The sequence below is a fragment of the Myotis brandtii genome, unplaced genomic scaffold, assembly GCF_000412655.1.
Source record: "Myotis brandtii unplaced genomic scaffold, ASM41265v1 scaffold83, whole genome shotgun sequence".
NCBI lineage: Eukaryota > Metazoa > Chordata > Mammalia > Chiroptera > Vespertilionidae > Myotis > Myotis brandtii.
The window spans coordinates 6,747,223-6,772,119 of record NW_005371371.1 but is presented as its reverse complement, the minus strand read 5'-3'; the positions used below and the strand labels follow the sequence as shown (position 1 = coordinate 6,772,119).

At 37.4% G+C, this 24,897-nt stretch overlaps 1 pseudogene; it reads left to right on the top strand.

The window, feature by feature from the left end:
- Nucleotides 1-6,159: 6,159 nt before the first annotated feature.
- On the top strand, nucleotides 6,160-6,652 carry LOC102246532 (annotated as a pseudogene).
- Nucleotides 6,653-24,897: the final 18,245 nt, after the last annotated feature.

Genomic DNA, 24,897 nt, shown 5'->3' with positions numbered 1-24,897 from the left:
GAAGATACTGGACAAAAATCGTACACCTATGGATGAGGACAGTGGGGGGGGGAGGGCAGAAGGTAGGGTGGGAACTGGGTGGAGGGTAGCTATGGGGGTAAAAAAAGAGGAGCAACTGTAATTATCTGAACAATAAAGATTTAATTTTAAAAAAAAAAAGTGCTCAAAAAATTAAAAAGTCCCATTGAATAGGTATGCCTTTCCCCAAAAAATACTTTGCTTACATTGAATCAGTGCTAGCTTGTTGCTTTCATTTTTCTCTTTCAATCCTTTTAATCAACAATTTTCAGGTATGCAAATTGGATAATTTACCTGAATCATTACAAGATACATTACAGGTTAGAGAGCTAAATCATAGTTCAGGTAAGTTACAGAGCTAGGAGTTAGACAAAAAGCTGTATATCTCCCAATTTCACTTTTCTTTCCAAATAAATCCCAAGGCTTCTATGTTAGGATATTACACTCAGAATTATTAAGATAGGCCTGTGATAGTCACAAAAACAAGGAAACTTATATGTGCAGGTAGTATAATAAACATTTTTAAGCTAAAATAAAATTTTACGGTGACTTTGAGTTGAAGGTTCCCTGTTATTTTGGAGACAGGTTCCACAATTTTGGCAATTCCAGATGGACTGCCTTTTAACAAAATTTATCATATAATAAATTATGTCATGATACTGAAGTAGAAAAACAATAACTATTACATCATAATAAAGAAGTATCTTTGGCACTGAACAAATGTATTTATTCATCCTGAGAGGCAATTGTTCCTGATTCCCTATAGGGTTTCATCTTATATATAACACTGAAAACAATGAACAGAAAACAAGAGCTTGGTAATCCATGAGCTGTGTTCACTGATGCTTCCTCATAGAGAATCAAGCAATTTTATTCACAAATGGGTACTTGCTCATGCAAATTAATGATAATTACAAAATAAAGCACATAAGCATCCAAGAAAACCCTATACTCTTCCAATCATATCTAATACAGTCTCAATTGTTAGTTGATAGTGATTTTCAAAATATCATAAAATACATTTTTGTATAAAACTTTACCTTAATATTTTAAATACTGTAGCTCTTATTGATTCCCATTTTTTTTAAAGATGGTGAATATAGAATGGTGAAAGAACCATGAGAAAAACTTCTTCACAATTGTGTATCAAGAGACAGCTGTTTGTCATTGGTTTGATGCCACCTATACAATTTTAATCGCATTTCACAATACTTTTAAGCATTGATGCTGGAAGCAAAATAAAACATGGAGATCAGAGTTTCATGCAGATTCACATGAGCATATTAGATACTGCTTGTCAACAGCAATCTTCCATTTTTCATTTGAAATTTTTCTTCTTAATAATCAGTATAGAGAAAACATCTATTAACATATAATTATTCTGCCTTTTACCATTATTTTGGTGCATTCACTTGAATTTTATTTTCAAAAACCTAAAAATAAAGATGAAGTAATACAAAACTATTCTTTATTAATCATAATTGCAAAATGGAATTCTGTGGTACTTCTCCCTACTTTTTGGGTTAGTGATATAATTTAATATGAGACTATTCGCTTTTTCTTTTCCTTTTTTTAAATCTTGATTTCTAAAATTATTGAACTATTTTATTTCCTTTGGTTAATTTAATTTAATTTTTCTTTTTTATTGACCTTAATGTGGTGACACTGGTTAGCAAAATTATATGTTTCAGATGCACAGTTCCACAACACACCATCTGTACACTGTATTGTATGCTCACCACCACATTATGCATAATGATATATCATATGATAATTTTCTTCTCTTTCTGTAGTGCAAAGGATGAAAATATCAAGCACAAGTCTAAATAATGCCAGATGCAATATTCACATGGACCTAATTCTGTTCATTTGAATTTTCTCATTATCATCATCATCGCTCTTTCAAATAATTTGTGTGTTTTTTTTCCCTTCTTCAGATATATATATATATATATATATATATATATATAACCATTTCCTTTTCCATGGATTTAGAATTAGAGTTTTGCATAAATGTGCTCAGTTGTTAAAAGGGAATTGTCTTTGGCCACCAATCTATAATGCTTGGAATGTTTCCAGATGGCCACACTGATTTCAACTGTTCTGCTACACAATGTAGATTGTTTTAGGGCTGTCATTGGGACACTTCCAGAGATAAAATTGCTTTAAACCATTTGGCCTTTCTTATCTTTTGTTTCTCATTATTTTAAATCTCTACTACAGCACTAACAGGAGTTTCCTATAGAAAAAAAAAAAAGAAGAAGAAGAAAAGCAAAACACATACACACAAAAAAAATACCCCATATAGACTCATATTTCTAGCAAGGTTCTCTTTCCAAGGAATGTTATCTTTTTTGTTAAGTGTACTTTTGTGCTTCTAAAAAGTTTGAAATTTGATAAGAGTGAAAAAGAACTGTTACATTTATCCTTAAAACTAACAGTAGGTGAACTATAGTTTTTCTGATGTTGACCTAAGACTAAGTCCAAAAATTAGAGGTAGAACATAAATTTAAAATTCTTAGATCTTTATCTTGTAGTTAAAAAACAAACAGACAAGTGAACTTTTTAAATTCTTTTTTTAATTCTAGGAAGAATGTTTATTTCAATTGATATCTAAGTGTTCTTTCTTTGTGGCTGTATGAAGTTCATTAATCCACTTACACAAACACTGAGATAGCTATTCTTTGCTATAATTTTTTTTACATAAATTTAAAATTCTTAGATCTTTATCTTGTAGTTAAAAAACAAACAGACAAGTGAACTTTTTAAATTCTTTTTTTAATTCTAGGAAGAATGTTTATTTCAATTGATATCTAAGTGTTCTTTCTTTGTGGCTGTATGAAGTTCATTAATCCACTTACACAAACACTGAGATAGCTATTCTTTGCTATAATTTTTTACATATTATATAGAAAGCGTTAACAGTTAAATACCCAGCTCAAATTACAAAAGCACAACTCTTAAAGAAAAAGAATCCATGTATTAATTTTGTAAGTAATCCGAACTTACAAAAACAGCACAGAGCTCACCAATGTTCTGGCCCACAACTGATTTTCAGCTCCTTAGTCATTTGTTTCATTTCCTGGTTATTAAATTATTAGGAGTCCAGTGCAAAAATTCATGCACCTTGAAAGGAACTGTGAGCCCTGAGGCTGCAGTGGGCACAGGGGCGGGTCTCGGCCCATCCTCCGTGCCCCAGCCCGGCTCCTCCCACCGCGGCCCCCAGTGCCCTCTCTGCAGACAGCCCGGCTTCCGCTGCCACAGCTCCCACAGGCTGACAGCACTGGCCCCGCTCGCACCCATTAATGGCGCGGAGCAAATGGGGCTGGCACCAGCAGCCGATGCGAGTGGGGCAGGCGCCATCAATGGGTCCAAGCAGCTGCTGCTACCCCAATCGCCCCTCAGGAGCAGGGGGAGGTGGAGAAGCCCTCAGGGGCAATTGGAGCCAGCAGCCACTGCTAGCACCTGCTGATGGAACCAAGCAATCGCGACCAGCACCAGCTGGCGTGCTGGCAGTGGGTGCAAGTGGCGGCTCCAGTGCCGGCAGCAGGTGCAAGCGGCGGTGCTGGCTGTGGGTGCAAGCAGGGCTATTGCTGGCAGTGGATGCAAGAGGCAGCTAACAGCCCTGATCACCCCTCAGGAGCAGGGGGAGGTGAAGAAGCCCTCAGGGGCAATCAGGGCTGGAAGCCACCTCTCGCAAACCCTGATGGCACTGAGTGATTGCATGGCACGTAGAAGCAAAGAATTTTCAGTAACCAGCAGGGACTTGCCCCTGATGACAGCAACCAGCGCCCTGCCTTGGTTTGGCGCCCCTGCTCCACCATCCAGCAGCGGTTGATGCCTGCCATGTTCCATGCTCTGCCACCTGCTGCCAATGCCCACCATGTTCCACGCGTGCCCCCTGGTGGTCAGTGCACATCATAGTGACCGGTTGTACAGTAGTTCTGCCATTCGGTCTATTTGCATATTAGGGTTTTATATATATATATATAGACCAGATCATAAGAATTCTTAAAGAAACTATGCATTATTTACAGGTGGAGTCCCACTTGATCCAGAACAGTTATTCAACTATAAAGATATGTAGGTATATTCAATTAAATAATAATAATACAAAATTAGCAAAATGATTTTTAATTCAACTCTGGGACCAAGTGATGAAGAAAAATTACAAATGTGAACTGTTAATGCTTTCTATATAAACTATTAAGTTCTCAGACAAAATAGTTAGAATTTAAGATAGAAAAGATTCAGACACATATCAGAATATGATAAAGTCAACTTGGAGACTAGAATGTGATGTTTCTAATGAGAATGTTTCTTAAAAAAATTAATAGTACCTGAGTGATACTAGAAAAGGTTTCCTTCTGTCATGTTTGAACAGATGATAAAGGGAAAACAGGTTAATATGTAAAAGAAATATTTGAAGGAACTGGTCCATCAAACATATTAAACCATCAAGGCTTTAAGTTTCTTGAAACCAGTAAAAAGTAACATCTTATAAATCAAAAAACTAATTACAAAAAGAAAATTACAAAATATAACAGGAGAGCTACTTGTGATTTATTTGGAATTTCTTCTTTGATTTAGATAAAAGTTTCCTTTGTAGTTCAGATTAAGCATCACAAGATTAATGGCACACTTAGATAAGTACTTGAACATTTTTCCAGTTACTTTCTTGGGAGATCTGGCCTTAGCAGTGCACACATAAATTGCCTATGACTTATTGCAGTTACATAACCACTTAATAAATGCCGACACAGAGAATCTTCTCTCACAGTTTTTTTTTTCTTCTTTCTCACTACAAACATCTAATTTCATTTCTTCGGAGAGTTTTGGGTACTACCAGTGACTGGCGCTACAATTCTAATCCCAAATTTATATCCTTCAAATAAATTACCTTTCCTTCTTCTTCACATAACTCCCAACAACTTTTATATTGAGCTTGATTATTAATATCTAAAGAGTGCTATTGTAGACTTTTCAAAGTAATTTTTGCTATAATTCCTAAACTATCTCTAGTTCAAATTAATATCTAGTCAAATTAATTTTGGCTCTTGATTATATAAGATCATGTGAACATACTAAAATGATTAAATCAGACACTTTAAATGGGTGAAGTGTACATGAATTGCATCCCAATAAAGATGGTAAAAAATAAAATAGACTCCCATTTCAAGCAAATCAAAATGAGCTTAAGGACAAAGATAATTAACTAACAACAAGAATTTGTGGTTAATTGAAGTATTGTAGACTGTGTTGGGGAATCACATCAGAGGGGTCCTCTAAGATGAAGGTCAGCTAGTGAGGAGTTGAATGAATTTGAAAGGGTTTTCAAAGAAACGACAACAGGGCAAAACCTCTAAGAATGAAGGAGGGCCCACCATGAAAGGAATTGGAAATTGGAATTCTAGTGAGTAGGAGACATCTTACCAGAGACAGTTTTGTTTCCGAAAGATCTTGAAGCAAGAAGAAGCTAAATAAACACATGTCAATTGCTCAACATCTGATCTTTGCAAGACTTGTTGAAATAAAGTAGAAAGCAATTAGAAAATATATGTTCTAAATCAAGTTATGTTTCAGTGTATTTAATTGATTTTAGAGTATAAAGGCACCTCTTATTAATCACAAATTTTCATATATTCATGTCTCAGAGACTTTAAGAAAGATAACCTAAATGAAAAATTATACCTTTAAAAATCTTATTTTAAATCTTGTACCAACCACGTTTAGAGTCATATGAAATTTATCTGAATATACTAGTCTTCTCAGGGAACTTATGAAACATACAACAGACTGTTTTTCAAAAACATACTCTAAGCACATTTTGAAAAGATGAGTTAGTGCAGCTTCCTCCTTAGGCTTGAATCGAAATTAAAAATTATGCCACCTTAAGGCTAAGTTTTGGTTGTAAGAGCCAATGAGGCACTCACTCTGTAAGAGAACTCACAGAATTTGATTAATGCTAGCATTTTAATATAAATATTGTATATCAACACGTGTTTGTGGTATATTATTATGACATTGTGTTTATAGTAGATTAATGCCTTCAGTAAAAAGTGAAATATCTTAATAAGAAAATAAATATAAAATATTATAAGTTTAGTAACTGTTTATTTTAAAATGTATATGAGAAGAGTCATGGTGCAGGAAGAGGAAGACATTCGGGACTACTGTTTGAATGAGAAACAGAAGGTGACCAAGGCCAAGTATCCTCCAGTCAATCAGAAGTACGAGTATTTGGATCATACAGTGGATGTCCAGCTACACCCATGGGGAGATACCCATCGAGCAATGGGCGATGGCCATGTTTGGTTACATGACAGATACTGAGACGGTGGACCCTCTCCAAGCAATAGAAGTAGAAACCCAGGGAGATGATTTACAGTCTCTTCTGTTTCACTTTTTGGATGAGTGGCTTTATAAGTTCAGTGCTGATGAATTCTTCATACCCCGGGAAGTGAAAGTACTTAGTCTTGATCAAGTAAATTTCAAATTACGGTCAATTGGGTGGAGAGAAGAATTCTCATTGTCCAAGCATCTTCAGGGAACTGAAGTCAAGGCAATAATATATTCAAACATGCAGGTCCATACTGAAGAGAAACCAGACATTTTTGTGATCATTGAGATTTAAGATAAAGAAAAAACTCCTCTGAAGAACGGTTTTTTTCTCTTCCCTTTGAGAAGATACCATGATATAAATTCTACAGTCTCTGATGATATATGATGATTTGCAGAACAGAAATTTTTGACATAAAGTACGACTTTTCCACAAATGGAAAATCAAGGCATAGCCTTGGTCTATATTAAGCAAATATTCAAATGTCAAAGAATTCTTCAGGTAGCAAGAATGGTTCCTTATTTATTAATTCATTGCTGTAGCAACAGGTGCCTCACACCCTTCCAATGGAATGCCAGCCCTCCAGCCTCGTTCTAAAAGGGATCATTGATGTAAACAGCAGCCAAGAGATTCTGAAGCCTTCGCATTCTTATTGAATCCAATTTGGGAGAAAAAAATGATAATTTGAGAAATTTTACAATCAAGATTTTGCATTCCCTCCAAATAGGTTAAGACATATATTTTATTTGTGTATTTTAAGAGGGGTTGTATTTTTGAATGCTGTAGGATAGAACCATCCTACATTCCAGTTGGATATCTTAGAAGAAATAATTATAGTTGAACAATAGGAGATTCTCTAGAAAGAGTCCTGATTACCTATCTCACTTTTTTTTAAGCAGTGATGTATTGATATTTTCTTGTTTTCCCACAAGAAAAATTTAATGCCCTTAAAAATGGGCCCTTTTATCATATAATTTTATATTAAAGTCAATATATTTATTCAGTTAGGGAAGAATGGGAGAATTTTTAATTTTGTTTTTGTTTTTGTTTTTTTTAAATTATTTAAGCTCTTCATTTTTTAGAAGACAGGAGGCCAGGAAAACAACTTTAAAATTATCTGAACTTTTGTCAGGCCACAGTGGCTCAGTGGTTGAGTGTCAACCTATGAACCAGGAGGTCACAGTTCTATCCCTGTCAGGGCACATTGCCTGGGTTGTGGACTCAATCCCCAGTAGGGGCATGCAGAAGGCAGCTAATCAATGATTCTCATCATTCATGTTTCTATCTCTCCCTCTCCCTCTCTGAAATCAATAAAAGTATACTTAAAATGTAAAGTAAAATAAAATTATCAACTTTTCAAAGTAGATAACTTATAAAAACTAAAATAAAATATATATGAGAGAAAGCATAGAACCAAAATCAAGAACATAAGTTTTAGAGTCACACTAATTTGATTTGACATTTTATTCTAGATGTATCTAACTATGGATATTGAAACAAATTTCCTAGTCTTTCTCTGACTATTTCTTCAATTATTAAATGGAGGTATCAAAATATCTAGCCATAGCATTATAGTGAGAACAGAAGATAATGACAAGTGCTTGTTCAGCAAAAAAGATACTTTCTAATCTAATTTTAATTTAGCTATAATTTTTATTTCTGGAACTTACTCAGTAGATAAAATAACCAAATGACAGAAAGTTTTGGATATTTTTTCTGTTTTAATAAATATATAGTAGCAGAGAGATTGAGAATATTTGCTGATAGCAGAATGATGAAACCTGAATATGAGCTTGGTATCAAGCACTTTAAATTCCCTGAACCACAGTTTGTTATCTGTAAAATGGTTAAATATTTAAGTATATTTTTATTGATTTCAGAGAGGAAGAGTAAAGATAGTCTATTCAATGAATGGTGTTGGGAAAATTGGTCGAATAGGTGAAAAAAAGAAAGAAGGAAGGAAGGAAAGAAAGGAGAGAGAGAGAGAGAGAGAGAGAGAGAGAGAGAGAGAGAGAGAGAGGGAGGGAGAAAGAAAGAAAGAAAGAAAGAAAGAAAGAAAGAAAGAAAGAAAGAAAGAAAGAAAGAAAGAAAGAAAGAAAAAAGAAAGAAAGAAAGAAAGAAAGAAACTAGGACCACCTTCTTATATCATACAGATAAACTCAAATAAACTCAAAATGAAGTAAAGACTTAAATTTTAGACTTGAAACCATAAAAATTCTAGAAGAAAACATAAAATATCAAACATATCTTGTAGCAATATTTTTTATGATGTATCTCCTCAGGCAAGGGAAACAAAAGAAAAAATAAACAGGACTACATCAAACTAAAAAGATTTTATACCACAAAGGAAATGATCAACAAAATGAAAAGACAACCCACTGAATGCAAGAACATATTCACCAATACATCTGAAAAGTAGTTAACATCTAAAAAATATAAAAAACTCAGCACCAAATATAAATAATCTAATTAAAAATGAGCAAAGAGCCCTGGCCAGGTGGCTCAGTTGGTTGGAACATTGTCCCATACACCAAAAGTTTGTGGGTTCAATTCCCTGTCAGGGCACATACCTTGGTTTTGGGTTGATCTCTGTTCAGGGTACAAACAAGAGGCAATCAATCGATGTTTCTCTCTCACATCTCTCTCTCTCTCTTCCTCTCTCTCCGTCTTTTGCTCTCTCCCCACTCCTTCATCTCTCTCTAGATACAATGGACATTTCCTCAGGTGAGGATAAAGAAAAAATGAGCAGCCAAAACCGGTTTGGCTCAGTGGATAGAGCGTCGGCCTGCGGACTGGAGGGTCCCAGGTTCGATTCCGTTCAAGGGCATGTGCCTTGGTTGCGGGCATATCCCCAATGGGAGAAGTACAGGAGGCAGCTGATTGATGTTTCTCTCTCATCGATGTTTCTAACTCTTTATCTCTCTCCCTTCCTCTCTTTGGAAGATCAATAAAATATATTTTTTTTAAAAAAAATGAGCAAAGACCCTGAATAGACACTTCTCCAAGAGGACACACAGATGGCCCACACACACATGAAAAGATGCTCAATGTCACTAATCATTAGAGAAATTCAAGTGAAAACAATATCACTTCACACCTGTCAGAATTACTATCATCAGTGAATCAACAAGCAAGTCTTGGTGATGATGTGGAGAAAAGGGAACCCTCATGCACTGTTGTTGGGAATGCAAATTGGTGCAGCCACTATGGAAAGCAATATAGAGTAACCTCAAAAATTAAAAATAAAACTGCCTTATGACCCAGTGATTTCATTTCTGGAAATTTATCCAAAGAAACCTATAACACTTATTTGAAAGAAAATATACACCACTCTGTCCATTGTAGTGTTATTTGTTTGCAATTGCTAAGATTTGGTGAAAGCCCAAGTGTTCATCAGTAGATGAGTCGATAAAAAGGCTATGGTACATTTATACAATGGAATACTACTCAGCCATAAAAAAGAAGGGAATCTTACACTTTGCTACAGCATAGATGGACCTGGAGAGCATTATGCTAACTGAAATAAGGCAGTCAGAGAAAGAGATCACCATATGATTTTACTCATATGTGGCATCTAATGAACTAACAAGCAAAATAGAGACAGACTCATAGAAAGCAAACTGACATCTATAGGGGTGGAGAGGGCTGGAAGTTGGCAGGGATGGAGTATAAAAGAAAAGATATATAGAAAAAACCTCATGGACATGGATAATAATTTGGTGATTGCCAAGGAAGGGGGTTGGGGATAGGTGGAGAAGGGTATAGGGCAGGGGTCCTCAAACTTTTTAAACAGGGGGCCAGTTCACTGTCCCTCAGACCGTTGGAGGGCCGGACTATAGTTTAAAAAAAAAAACTATGAAAAAATTCCTATGCACACTGCACATATCTTATTTTGAAGTAAAAAAACAAAACGGGAACAAATAAAATATTTGAATTTGCATGTGGCCCGCTGGCCATAGTTTGAGGACCCCTGGTATAGGGGCTTAAATTATGATGGATATAGACTTGACTTGGGGTGGTGAACACAATGCAGTGTACAGATGATGTGTTGTAGAATTGTGCACCTGAAACCTATATTTTGTTAACCAGTGTCACCCTAATAAATTTAATAAAAAAAGTTTATCATAGTGTGGGAAATATTTCTAAAATTTCCAAAAATTAAGTATTAGTAATTCAAATTAAGAAATCCATTGACTTATTTAGCAGCATAATTGGCACAACTGAAGAAGACATAATTGGAAGATAGATAGGAAGAAACTAGTTGAAATGAAGCACCAAGACAAAATGATAGAAAATACCTAAAGATAGACATCAGATTTATAGGGTGTTCAGTAACAAGTTCTACCACATGGTTATTGCAGTCCCAGGAGGAGAAGGCAGAGAAAAATGGGAAGGCAGAGCAATGTTTGAAGGGATAATGGCAGATTTTTAAAATGTTATGAAAGAAATCAATTTACAGATTCAAGAAGCCATATAAAATCTAAAAATATGTATTTTTTTTAGAAAAAGGAGAAGAAAAAAAAAGCCACATCTAATCATATGGTAAAACAAACAAAAAAGCTATAAGATATGAAATCTGACAGCTGGTTATTACGCAACAAAAATATCTAAGATAAAAGATAATGGAATTACATATTTCATGTATTAAAGTAAACCTGCACTATATCTAAAATTTCCTACCTCAAATTTAATGTTAATTAAAATATTTATTTGACAAACAAAAACTGAGCAGGAAGAATTTATCACTTGCAGACCCATACTAAATGAAGAAACATCATGGGTGTTTTTAGGCTGAGAGAAAAGAACCCCATATGGAGGGCTGGAGACAGAGGAAAGAATGAAGAACAATGAAATGGTAAATGTGATAAAATATAAACAGCTAAAACATAAAAACAATTGTATTATATTAATTAATAATGATAATGTAAATATGCCATCATATATAATTTGGGCTTGCTATTTTTTGAACTTCATATAAATTGAATAATATGTTACATTTTATTTTATGTCTGACATTTTAATTTGACTAAACACTAATTTTTGAGAATTATTTATTTTGTTATAGGTAGTAGCGGCTCATTAATTTTCATTACTGAGAGAATTTATTTGTAAGAACATACCATAAATGATTTATTTCAATATTGATGGGCATTTTTATTTTTTCCAGTTTTGTTTATTAGCTATTGTAATGGGGGAGGCACAATTTTGAGGTATTTCACATTGAATAATTATATTTCAAGGAAACACGAATGTATACATAAAAGGTTGGCACTATTTTAATATTAGTGTAAAAATATAGATGAACTTCCATAGCTCCACTTTTTACAATAAGGAAATTACAAAAACGTTGGCGGAATCTTTCTCATCTCAAACACTGATTTCTGTGGTTGATCAGAAAATTCTGAGGACATACTAAACTATTAAACCCTTCCTATTGTCTGATTTATTCAGATGGGAAAACAGGATTTTAAAAATCAGCCATTTTCTTCTCTGTTGACTCACTATGTTTGTCTGAAAGGGGTATGCAGGTATATAGTGAAAGGTTATAGCTTACTGAAGTGATATGCTGTCCTGAGATAGTAAAAAGAGAATAAAATGTCAGCACTTTTCACCATGAAACTTAAGAGAGTCAAGAATCACAAAATAGCACTCTCGGTATCTGTCTGAGCTAAAGTTTCTAAACACTATGGATATAACCACAAAAATCAACAGCAGAGGGAGAATTCAAGTGAACATAGTTAGCAAAAAGATATATAAAGAGTGAAATTATAAAGGGTGCACACCATGTGGAGAGTAGTAGGCAACTTGAGGGTAGCAGTATACAATCTGGACAAGTGTAACTGTTTTTTCTCTGTGTCTGGTCTCTTTAGCATTATGGTACTTTGGTCTTTTAATTCTATACATATAAAAACTGTTCCCCACTGATCAATTGATAATCTACTAAATTATACATTTCACCCATCTCTTGCTACAAACCATAGTTAATACTGTCATAAACACAGGATAACTCAAACATTAAAATTGCTTCTATTTTGTTTAAAAGGGAAATACTGTGGATCATTTCATACATTTTAGGGAAGTTACAACTCATGCTTTTTTATAATCCTAAAGTAGAAGGATCAGGTGAGCACTTAACCATAAATTTCATGAGGACAGGTGTCATATGTGCGTTTTTACCCACCATAATATATACAGATCCTGGTATACTGCTGACATATATTAGGCACTTAATGTGCTGAGTGAAAGAATAAGCATGTTTCTGAAGTATTCAGTCAAATTATAGATGCATTTTGTCAAGGTTAATTAGTAGAGGCTCGGCTATACTACTGTAATAAGTATTTCAATATTGTTTTGGCTTTGAACAAAAAGGTTTATTTATTGCTCATGCTTCATGTTTCTTGCTGGTTGGCTGAGTGAAGCTACTATCGTTTCCTGCAAACAGAGACTCCGCCATCTTATTATGTGTCTCAGTGACAGCATGCAAGGTTTGCCAGAGCAAGGAAAGCACCACAAAGGAAAAGACCTCAGTTCTGTGAAATGCTTTCAGTTCAAGATGATGTGTTCTCATATCACACAATTCTACTTAATTTCAAAAGGGTGGAAAAGTCAAATTCTCCAAAAACCACCGAAGGAAAGAAGAACTTAAAATATTGATAAGCTGAAGTAATGTCTGTCTTACCAAGAAACTGTAATTACCATATGTGTTTCAGAAATGTTTTATTTAGGACTCTCTAATACACATTAGCATAGTATAATTAATTTTAATGGCAATGCCCTGGGGAATATTATGGGATACTGGAGGCCCTGTGCATGACATTCATGCACTGGTGGTGGTGGGGGATCCTCACCCTAGCCTGCACCCTCTCACAGTTGGAGACCCTTGGGGGATGTCCAACTGCAGGCTTAGGCACGCTCCAGAGGTGGGAGAGGCTCCCGCCACCACCGCTGGGATCGCCAACCGTAAACCCATTTTCTGGCTGAGCAGCGCTCCCGCTGTGGGAGCACACTCACCACCAGGCTGCAGCTCCTGCATTTGAGCATCTGCCCCCTAGTGGTCAGTGTGTATCATAGCAACCTGTCATTTCCCTATTTGGTCAATTTGCATATTAGGGTTTTATAATAGAGGATATGGAGTTTTATGGGCTGTATATACACACACACACACACACACACACACACACACACACACACACTCCTACATATCCTAACACATCAACAGTTTTATTGGAAAGAGTTCAAAGATATAGATTAGAATTCTTGCTCTCATCTGCTGAGTGCCTTGAAGATATCATTTGATTTCTTAAAGTCCTCTCCAGGAATTGAGCAAAGTATAACTAAAAACTCAAGTATCTTCAGTATGTGAAATTTGTATTTTAAATCTGAAATTGACAGCTAATTCCTCAAAAACTATCAGTGACACTTATAAACATTTGAGCCTGTAAAATGGAGATCAAGTATATATTGAATAGTCACTGTAGATCTTAAATAAAATGTTACATGTGCTTTGCCAGTTGTCCTGAATTTATAAGTTATTACCATATATTAGGAATTACACTCACTTCACAAGATTATCTAAGGTTACAATATGTCGATATAGAATATATTACTAAGGCAGCCTTTGGCATTGCTAAGAACTCAATCTTCAGTGATCATATATTCTAGCAGCACCTTCACATGTACTCTGTAAGTGGTTGATTAATTTCTGATTGACTCAGTAATGAAGAACCTATGGGAAAGCCAATCACTCCATATCAAAGAGGCAAAATATAAATTAAAAGACAAGGAGTATACTCCATAGCCAGGTGGCTCAGTTGGTTGGATAATTGTTTCATACATCAGAAAGATTGTGGCTTCAATTCCCAGTCAGGGCTCATACCTAAATTGTGGGTTCAATCCCCAGTTGAGGTGTGTGGTATTTCTCTCTCACATTGATGTCTCTCTTCCTCTCTCTCTCTCTCTCTCTCTCTCTCTCTCTCTCTGTCTCTCTCTCTCTCTAAAAATCAATGAAAACATATCGTTGGGTGAGGATTAAACAATAAATAAATAAATAAATAAATAAATAAATAAATAAGTAAGTAAGTAAATAAACAAGTAAATGCCTTCAAAAAAGAAAGGGAAAAAAAACACATAGATTATACCTATTTTATTTTCTAAACCAAGAAAAAGCACTAATATAACTGATATATATTCACATTAAGATATTCTTTAATTTAATATATTAACATAAGTCATGCCTAATAAAAAGAGAAAATAAATATGAAGAATGCTGTAAAATCACCTTGAATCCTTTCACACTATGGTAACCATGATTAGATTCCTTGATGCATGATTTTCAAGTTATTTATTCTTCTGTTCATAATAGCTTTTAAATAAAAGTGTGAAAATACTATATATGTTGTTTTAAAACCTTTTTAAACCTTAAAACTTTTTGTGAAAATATTTATGCATCAATAAATATATCTCTATCCCATTATGCTAGTAGTTTTTAGTGTGTTTTTTAAGCTGTTAGTTCATTCTAAGATTCAGAAATATATCTATACTATTCATTTGTGATAGTTCAATCTTAGTCTCCCTTCTCTTCTCTCAACTATACTGGTTAATCTTTAGAGTCTCTTTTACCATTTGAACTAGAGAACTCAAACAATAAAATATTTTTTGCCTTATTGGTTTTCATTGCATGCAGATATAGGAAAGAGTTTATAGATAATGATTGAAGAGTGAAAATTGTGTAGCAAGTCTCTCACAGTGTTTGTAAATTTCAATATATGAACATCACTCTTCTAAGCACATAGCCACATATAAGAAGAAATAATATTTTCTATACTAGAAGCCCAGTGCAAGAAATTCGTGCACGGGAGGGTGTCCCTCAGCCCAGCCTGCACCCTCTCCAATCTGGGACCCCCTCAGGGGATGTCTGACTGCCTGTTTAGGCCCGATCCCACAGGACATTCCTCTTGCAATCCAGGACCACTGGCTCTTAATTGCTCACCTGCCTGCCTGCCTAATGTCCCCAACTGCCCTCCCCTGATGACCTGGTTGCCCCCAACTGCCCTCCCCTGCCAGCCTGGTCACCCCCAACTGCCCTCCTGGCCTGATTGCCCCTAATCCCCTGCCAGCCTGATCTTGACCCTAACTGCCTCTGCCTTGGCCCCTCACCACCATGGCTTTATCCAGAAGGAAGTCGGATGTCCAGAAGATGGCCAGTTGACCCGGTCTAATTAGCATATTACCCTTTTATTAGTATAGATTAGTCTTTAATCTTCTACTTGCCAGATTGCTTTATTCTTCTAAGAGGGTTATTTTTGTAGCTTCTCTGCCCAAGATGTCTGTTTTTTTAGTATATGCTTTCTGCTCAACTGGTCAGCCTTTTTGCTATGGCCACATAGGAACTGAGCAATGACTTGAAAAAAAATGCTGAGTCAGTCACTCCAGAATGAGCTTCCTTGACTTCCAGATCTTGGTTCCCCAAGCCCTATCAACTTTGGTAATTCTCCAATGCCTCCAACCAGATCTTCTAAAATCTATTTATTTATATTTTCTCGTTCTTCTCAGTGGGAGATCCTATTAGCTGCAATATAATCTACTTTTATAGAAAGAATTGGTATTTTGGGGTACAATTTTATTCATTCTCATGACAACTCTGTCAATCAGATATTATTACTTATGAGATAAATGAGAGGTTCTCTGTTTAATTGATTTGCTTGCCCAGTTTAAGTAATGACAAGGAATAACTGGAGTTTGGACTTACTGTGTTCTGTGTTCAATGCACACACCCATTCCATTGTCTTATTCCCAGAGTTGTATGCTTGATTAATATGACAAAGAAACTAGCATCTTTTCCATGATACACAATGATTCTTTGAATTAAAAGTTCATTAAGAAAACATCATTGTTATAGCATCCATGTCAAATTTATTACTTAGAGTTATTGAGTGATAAAATAATGAGAACTTACTGACTGGCAATCAATTATATTATTGTGTATCTAGTCTCCTTTGCTTGCTTTAAAAAAAATACCATAGACTGGGTGGATTATAAACAACAGATGTTTATTCCTCAGAGAACTCCAAGGTCAAGGCACTGGCAGATTCAGTGTCTGATGAGAGCCCACTTTAGGTTTCATAGTATTGCGTGCTAGCATGGGCAGGTGAGGGCTCTCTTCCAGGTTGCAGACGCCTTACATGCTGCCAGGGAGAATGAGAGCTCTCTAGAGCAGTGATGGCGAACCTATGACACGCGTGTCAGACGTGACACACGAACTCATTTTTTTGGTTGATTTTTCTTTGTTAAATGGCATTTAAATATATAAAATAAATATCAAAAATATAAGTTTTTGTTTTACTATGGTTGCAGATATCAAAAAATTTCTATATGTGACACGGCACCAGAGTTAAGTTAGGGTTTTTCAAAATGCTGACACGCTGAGCTCAAAAGGTTCACCATCACTGCTCTAGAGTCTCTTTAATAAGGACACTAATCCCATTTATGAGGGCTTCTTCCATGATCTAATCACATATCAAAGGCCCGGCCACAAAATACCATCATGTTGGAGATTAGGATTTCAACACATGAATTTCGGAGAGATACAAACATTCTGTGTGCTTTAACAACCTTTCAAATGTAAGTAGACTTAATTCAAAAAGTGCCTAATATCAAACATAAACAAAAGTGCACAGAAAAATGAAATAAAATAACAGGTAATACAGTTTAATGCCAACTGATATGTCTAAAATGAAACCAAATGTAAATTTCTAGTTCTTCCATCAAGTTGATCCCTGAAGAATAATATGCAGACAAACTAAATGGAATTAGTATGATGACCAAGAATGATCTGGGCATCTTATCTAATAAAACAGTAATATGCAAATTAACCATCACTCAATCACAAAAATGGCAGCGGCCACGGAGCTGGAGCAAGCAGAAGGCATGTGTTGCCCGGGAGATGGAGGAAGCCAAGCTTCCCACCTGCCTGGTTGGCCCTGAGCTCTGCTCAAGGCTACAAAGTTTCAATTATAGAATACTAGAGGCCCTATGCACAAAAATTTGTGCACTCAGGGGGGTCCCTCAGCCCGGCCTGTGCCCTCTCGCAGTCTGGGACCCCTCGGGGGATGACCACCTGCTGGCTTAGGCCCGCTCCCCAGGGGATTGGGCCTAAGATGGCAGTCAGACATCCCCCTGGCAGCCCGGGAGCCCTTGGGGGATGTTCACTTGTAAGCAGGGAGTAGGCCTAAGCTGCAGTTGGACATCCTTAGCGCTGCTGAGGAGGCGGGAGAGGCTCCCACCACCACCGCTGTACTGGCGGCCATCAGTCTGGCTTGCGGCTGAGCAGAGCTCCCCCTGTGGGAGCGCACTGACCACCAGGGGGCAGCTTCTGCATTGAGCATCCGCCCCCTGTGGGCCAGTGTGTGTCATAGTGACCAGTCATTCCCAGTTTTTCTGCTGTTAGGGTCAATTTGCATATTACCCTTTTATTATATAGGATAAATAAACCCCAGATACCTACTTCCAGCCACCCTGGCCTCCGCTCAAGGAGAGGCTGGGAACCTGGGTTGCCGGAGGCAATCCAGACTTGGAGCTGGACCAAGGCAACAAAGCTTCAATTATAGAAGTTAAATAAATCCCAGATACCTGATTCCAGCCCGCAGCTGTGGCCAGCCTGAAAACGGCCATCAACCCCTCACCCAGGCTGGCCAGGCACCCCAGTGGGAACTCCCACCCTAAAGGGGGTGTGGCCAGCCTGAAAACGGCCATCAACCCCTCATCCAGGCTGGCCAGGCACCCCAGCGGGACCTCCACCCTGATCTGGGACACACTTCAGGGCAAACCAGCCGGCCTCCACCCGTGCAGTAGGCCTCTATACTATATAATAAAAGGGTACTATGCAAATAGACCCTAACAGCAGAAAAACTGGGAATGACTGGTCACTATGACACACACTGACCACCAGGGGGCAGATGCTCAATGCAGGAGATGCCCCCTGGTGGTCAGTGCGCTCCCACAGGGGGAGCTCTGCTCAGCCACAAGCCAGGCTGACGGCTGCCAGCACAGCGGTGGTGGCCGGAGCCTCTCCAGCCTCCTCAGCATTGCTAAGAATGTCCGACTGCAGCTTAGGCCTGCTCCCTGCTGACAAGTGGACATCCCCCCGAGGGCTCCCGGCTGCCAGAGGTATGTCTGACTGCCATCTTAGGCCCAATCCCCCGGGGAGCGGGCCTACGCCAGCAGGTGGTCATCCCCCAAGGGGTCCCAGACTGCGAGAGGGCACAGGCCGGGCTGAGGGACCCCCCCCCCCGCCAAGTGCACAAAATTTTGTGCACCAGGCATCTTGTGTATCATAAAATGATATGTTAAAATAAATCACTTTCAAAGTTATTGACACATTATTCAAAAGGCATAGATTTACAAACCTAATTTTTCCATCCACAGGACTTTCCCAGGGGTGGTATAGATGAGATTATTACAAGTTCAAAGCTTAGTGGAGTCCACAGAGAGAAAAAAAAAAGGAAGAATGGCTTTTAAGTTTTGCATTAGGTCATGATTCTTAACACTCCTACTTAAAATCTGGCCTACTGCAATTTTATTGTCAACATGCTAACGATATTGTGCTTGTAGGTCAGCCTTTCCTTGTTTGTTGATGAATACATTAGTGGAGAAAAATCACAAAATAGAAAAGACAAAATTCAATCTCCTAGTGTCTGCGAGTCTGTGATTATTTTTACAAGGTGGTTTGCCCTTAGCACTGGCAATGGTTTACCAAGACAGATCATTAGAAATTGAAATCAAGAAGCATCTTTAACTTTATGAAAGGACCATGATTATAATTCTAATAACCATAACAAATAAGAAAAGCTAGCATCTCAGAAATCTCAGTAAGAGAGAGAACAGAGGAGACAGAGGAATGCAGAGTAAAATGGAATCATAATGGGATAAAGGAATGAAGTAGGAAACCTAGAGTTTGAGTGCACAATACTCCCCTTGACTATGCTATTGAAAAGAAAGTGATAGCTTTTCATTCTGAAATTAAGAACAGTGAAATAAAATTAAAATGATAAATTATTACTTTGAGAGGTGTCTTTATATGTATAAATGGGATCCAGCTATCTTATGCCTCCACACATTATTCTGAACTGTGGAAGGGAATTCAGAAATGGATATAATTCACTATAATGAATAAAAAACAAGTTTGATGGTCAGAGTGGAGAAGGTAAGGGAATATGTTTCAGAAACATCCCCAGTTAATTGTGATAAGAAGAAATACCTGAAGAAAATCACAGACAAGTTGGTGATCTCAGGAAGAAAGATACTTTATGAGAAGCTTATTCATAACAATTGTCTGCATTTAGGCTTAGAGACAAGGCTGCCAAGGGTAAGAGTCACTTCCCAATAGAAATGTGCTTCATAAATATATATGATAACAGTAAATAAGAAACATCATTTTAGGGAGGAACAAGTGTTCATGTATAAAGTTAGGCAAACCATCTTAAAAAAATCCTGCTTTTTTATTTTTAAACCTTCTGGACATCTCTTAATGCTGCTTTCTTCTCAATATGTGTGGCACACTTGTTGGCACTCAGAAGGCCGAATGGAATACCTTTGAATGTGTAACACTCAGGCTCAGTAACCTGTTATTATACTATCACTGAAATACAGACCTGAAGAAATCAGTGTGCAGAGGATTTCACTAAGCCCTGTTACCGCTTGGTCTCACATGGACCTGCATTTTTGCCATTTCTTTGGGAATAAGCTAAGTCCTGGCAAGATGGGGGGGAAATGCTTAGTTCTAGCAAAATGGGGGGGGGAGGGGAGAAATTCTTCATCCCCATGGATGCCACATGACTGAGAGACCAAGTCTTAATAATGAATCTCACTCTCTTAGCTGCAATTCAAAGCCTCAGCAGGCATGCAACTCAGAATGACTGAGTTTAGAAAGTACATTAATAACTATTGATCTGTTCAAAATACCAAGCATCGTCAGACCCCAGGAGAACTGTCAAAACTATAGTTGGTAACAAATTTGAGGGAAACTTTGTTTTTAGGAACATGGAAAACAGTTGGGACATTAAAGGGGGTTCAGTATAGGTCAGTTTATGTGTATAAAGATCGATAAATCATTAGGACAAACTCCTCTGAACATGTTTATGCATGCATGTGGGCAGCTGTGTGTTCAATAAGAATGACAAAATGAAATATGTTGTGATAATTTTGTTTTATTAACAGCAAATCTAAAAGCTATTAAGCATTTAAAAGAATGATAAAAGTTAAACATTTAACAGTAAGTTATACATTATAAAACACTAATGGCTCAGTGCACAGATTCGTGCACATCAAAAGGAAATTAATTAGAAGAAATATTTTAATATCACTATTTGTCCTTTCTCTATAATAGAAGTGTCAACCAAATTCATGATCGACAATGACAGATTGAAACACACACGTGCAATTGGCACCAGCAAGAGCTTTATATGTATTGCACATATGTGAGTCAACTTAGCCTTTTATGTATATAGAATAAACTTGCTTAATTAGACCTGCTTCCTGATATAGCTAAACTTTTTCCAGCCCAGTGAAGCACCCCAACTTCTCCTTTAGGTAATTGTCAGTAACACAGCAGTAAATATCAACACAAAGCAGATTATTATTGTCGATCACACAGGGAGAACAAAGGGTAAAATATTTAACTACATCAGTGTTTGACTATATTCTGCGCAGTGACAAAACCTAAAGCCATTTTCAATGTCCACCATTTCTTACTTCTTTTTAGTTGGGTCAAGTATCTAAACTTCCTAAATCTCTGTTTTCCGGCTAATGAAAATAAAATAGAATTCCATCCAGTCTCCTGTCTACCTGCTCCAAGACTTCTGTGAGGATCAAATGAGATGAGGCACGGAAAACGCTTCACAGACATTTGGTTAAAGTGTGAAATGTTTGCACCTGGCTATAAAGCAAGTTGTGTTCCTGGGCTGAAGAACTGCAAGGGAGGCTAGTCATCACTAGGGAAAGGAAGTTGGGCATTGCTACGTGATGTCATTACCTGGCACCCACTGCCACCATTTCTGGGCTGGGCTGGGCTGTGGGTGGCATTTTGCACCATGGGGTCTCAGCAGTGTTGGCTGCAATTTGGTGGGGTGTCGCTCCAGGGTGGTGGCGGGGCCTGTGTCCCACTTGGGGGAAGCAGAGTGTTGCTTTGTGGGAACCAGGTCCATGGTGCCAGTGCGCATCACAGCAGCTCCTGTGTTGAGCATCTGGCCCCTGGTGGTCAGTGCATGTCATAGTGGCCAGTTGGACAGTCGGACATTTAGCATATTAGCCTTTTATATATATAGATTGTACAAAAAAGTGTACCACTCTCAATAATATTGTTGGAATTCAATTTCTAAGGGTGAAAGACGGATGTGAGAAAGTTAGGTAATATTTCTTCATGAATAAGTTATTCAAAATTTAATAAAAATAGTCAATTTTACTCTCAGTTGTCTATTCAAAGTTGGTGCAGATACTAAATGAAAATCAAACTCAGCTACTTCGTGCTGTTGTATTTGGAATATGTAAAAATGGCAATCTTTCTCAATGGATACATTCTAATCACAAATGAGTTTACTTAGGTCATCTGGACTTATACAAACCAGCTTTATAAACGTTGCTTACATTCTATATAATAAAACCCTAATATGCAAATTGACTGAATGGTGGAACGACTGGTTGCTATGATGCTCACTGACCACCAGGGAACAGACACTCAATGCAGGAGCTGTCCCCTGGTGGTCAGTGCACTCCCACAGGGGGAGCGCCATTCAGCAAGAAGCCAGGATCAAGGCTGGTGTGGTGGCAGGAGCCTCTCCCACCTCCATGGCAGCACTAAGGACCTAAGCAGGGAGCGAGCCTAAGCCGCAGGCAGACATCCCCCGAGGGGTCCTGGACTGTGAGAGGGTGCAGGCCAGGCTGATGGACCTCCCCGCCCCCCCCCCATCCCCCAGTGTATGAATGTTGTGCACCGACCAGGCCTCTAGTGTAAGAATAAAAAGCTGTGTGCACATCTGATTTTGTGATTTGATGGATCATGTAACACAAGTTCATATTGAGTAGTTAGTTGCATAGTGATTTGATTACATGTCATGGGGTCAGATGCTCAGTTTTAGGAATTGCTTTTGAATTAGAGAATAATTATCAGCAGAAGCAGGTCAGTACTGGAATTCTTACACTGGGACTTTTCAGAGGATCTATAGAGCTTTCTTATCTGCCATTGACACTTCTGGGTCACAGAAGTAGGCCCCTTAGAGTATATCCTGGAACTCCTGGGGAGTTCTTTCTGAGTCAGGCTCTACTTAAATGTGTCAGCCTAACAAGATGGGTCAGAGAAACCTACCAAAATATGCTTCTCCCTTTATGATAGGCAGTACAAGGTACAGAAAATTATCTCTCAGAATAGTCTTGAATTTCCCAGATCATTGAACTTGTAGGAACCTCTTCAATTTGTCATGGCTGTGGACTTACATAGAATTTGTATATTTTATCTCTCATACATTCTTACTAAGGTTCACTGTAACCTCATCTGGTTCAATTAGCATAATACCATTATGAATGGACAGTAGGATGTTCTATGTGCTATTTTAAATGATTACGTATTTGAAATCTGCATTGTTGCAGAAAGCAGAAGAGTTTATATTATTCTGATATAAGAAAGGGTAGTTAGACTGATGTCCATGTATCATGAGGCAACGTGTCTGAGTATCCATGTTAAAGGGAGTTGAAAAGAAAGCATGGTGCTAGGTCAAAAGTTGCAAGCCAGATGCCAAAGACTATCTTTATTTGATCCAGTAGAAATAACATTCCTGCAATCATTATAGGAATTGATAGTATCACCCAATTATGCTTTCAATAATTTTTAGTCATTCTTGAAGACCCACCTGGCTTTTTAAAACATCATATAGAGGTATGTGAGGAAAACCTCTGGACCCCTGAAGGCTTTGATGATGGCATCTAGTTCTTTTGTGCCCTCTTAGATGAAACAATGCTTTCAGCTTGCTCTCCTGGTGTATGTGGGTGAAAGAAGACAGTTTCAGTACTTCCACTTGACCCTTCCTAACATGATAACTCTTACAGATCTGGTAACCAATGTGAAGATTCTGTATGTTACTAAGTATATCTTGTCTCACTACACACTCTAAAACTTGGACAATGACCACAGGATGGATTTGTGGTTCAATTGGTCCCCTCAGAGATAGACTTAGTCCAAGAATACATATGTCCCTTGACTTCCATAAGTTTCTATTTTGAGCAATGATTCTTGGTGGGATTTCTTCAGATTAGTGTAAGAAGAGAGACAATATATATGTGTAAAGTTTCTAGTTATTACCCTTTTACTAGTACAGTCATTCTGGTAAATTTCTACAGGCTCATTTAGAGAAAAATACTTAGAGGAAGACTCTCAGATATAGAAGTGGGCTGTGATGTGGGTTCTTCCTTCAGTAACATTGTTTCCTATCAGTAGAGGAGCACTAGGTTTGTGAATTGACTTATGCTGGAAACTGAACAAAACATCATCAATTCCCACTAATGCAACTCAAGATAATTTTAACCCAACAGATTTTGAATTATCCAATTACGTCTGTCAAAAAGGACCTAAAGGGGCTACCCATCTGCATCATCCTTGACATCTGTGAGAATGGGCTATAACCATAGATACCTAAAGCTTATTATAATAATCACGCACAACTTATCTGATAGTGAGATGTGGCCATCTGGCCTCTACCATGTGGAAACACTGTTCTAAGAAGAGATCTTATGCAGCAAAATAAAATCAAACTAAAGGCAAAATAAACTAAAAACAACCTCTCCCAATAGGAAAAAAAGTACTTAAGAATTGATCATGAATAACTTAGCTTTTTAAAATGTTATTTCCTTCAATTTTGTAATGTTAGTTTTATTTGACAGCTTTTAAAACATCCATTTGTTGCAATTATTTTTATCATTCTAAATCAATAATTATTTTTGCATTATTTTCATTCATAATATTGCTCATTTCACTTAAAGTACTTCGAAATTGCTCAACCACTGAGTCTAGTTTGATTGCAACTTCATCTAATGCCACCTATGGTCCTTGGAGAAGGGACATTATTTCATTTTTTCAAGTTGAAGAAGGTGTTGCCAAGTCTTGCCAGGGATATGGTAGGGAAACCAGAGGAGTCACTGAGCAGTTGTATACAACTCATAAACTCCAACATTCTTTTCTGTTAGAGCTTTTGATTCCCTCCTTGAGCACAAGGGCCAGAAGACGTTTTTATGTAAAGAACCAGATAATAACTATTTTGGATGTGTGGACCATATGCTCTCTGTTGTAACTACATAACTTTGCCAATTTCATGCAAAAGCATTCACAGACCATGCCTAATATGGGTGTGGCTGTGTTCCAATAACACTTTTATTTACAAAAACAAGCTGGCTGACCAGACTTGGCCCACGGGCCAACCTGTGACATAAAGTGTGCCTAGCAGCTTTGGCAATTAAACCTCATTGTCTGAAAAGAATAACAATGGGCTTAATTAACT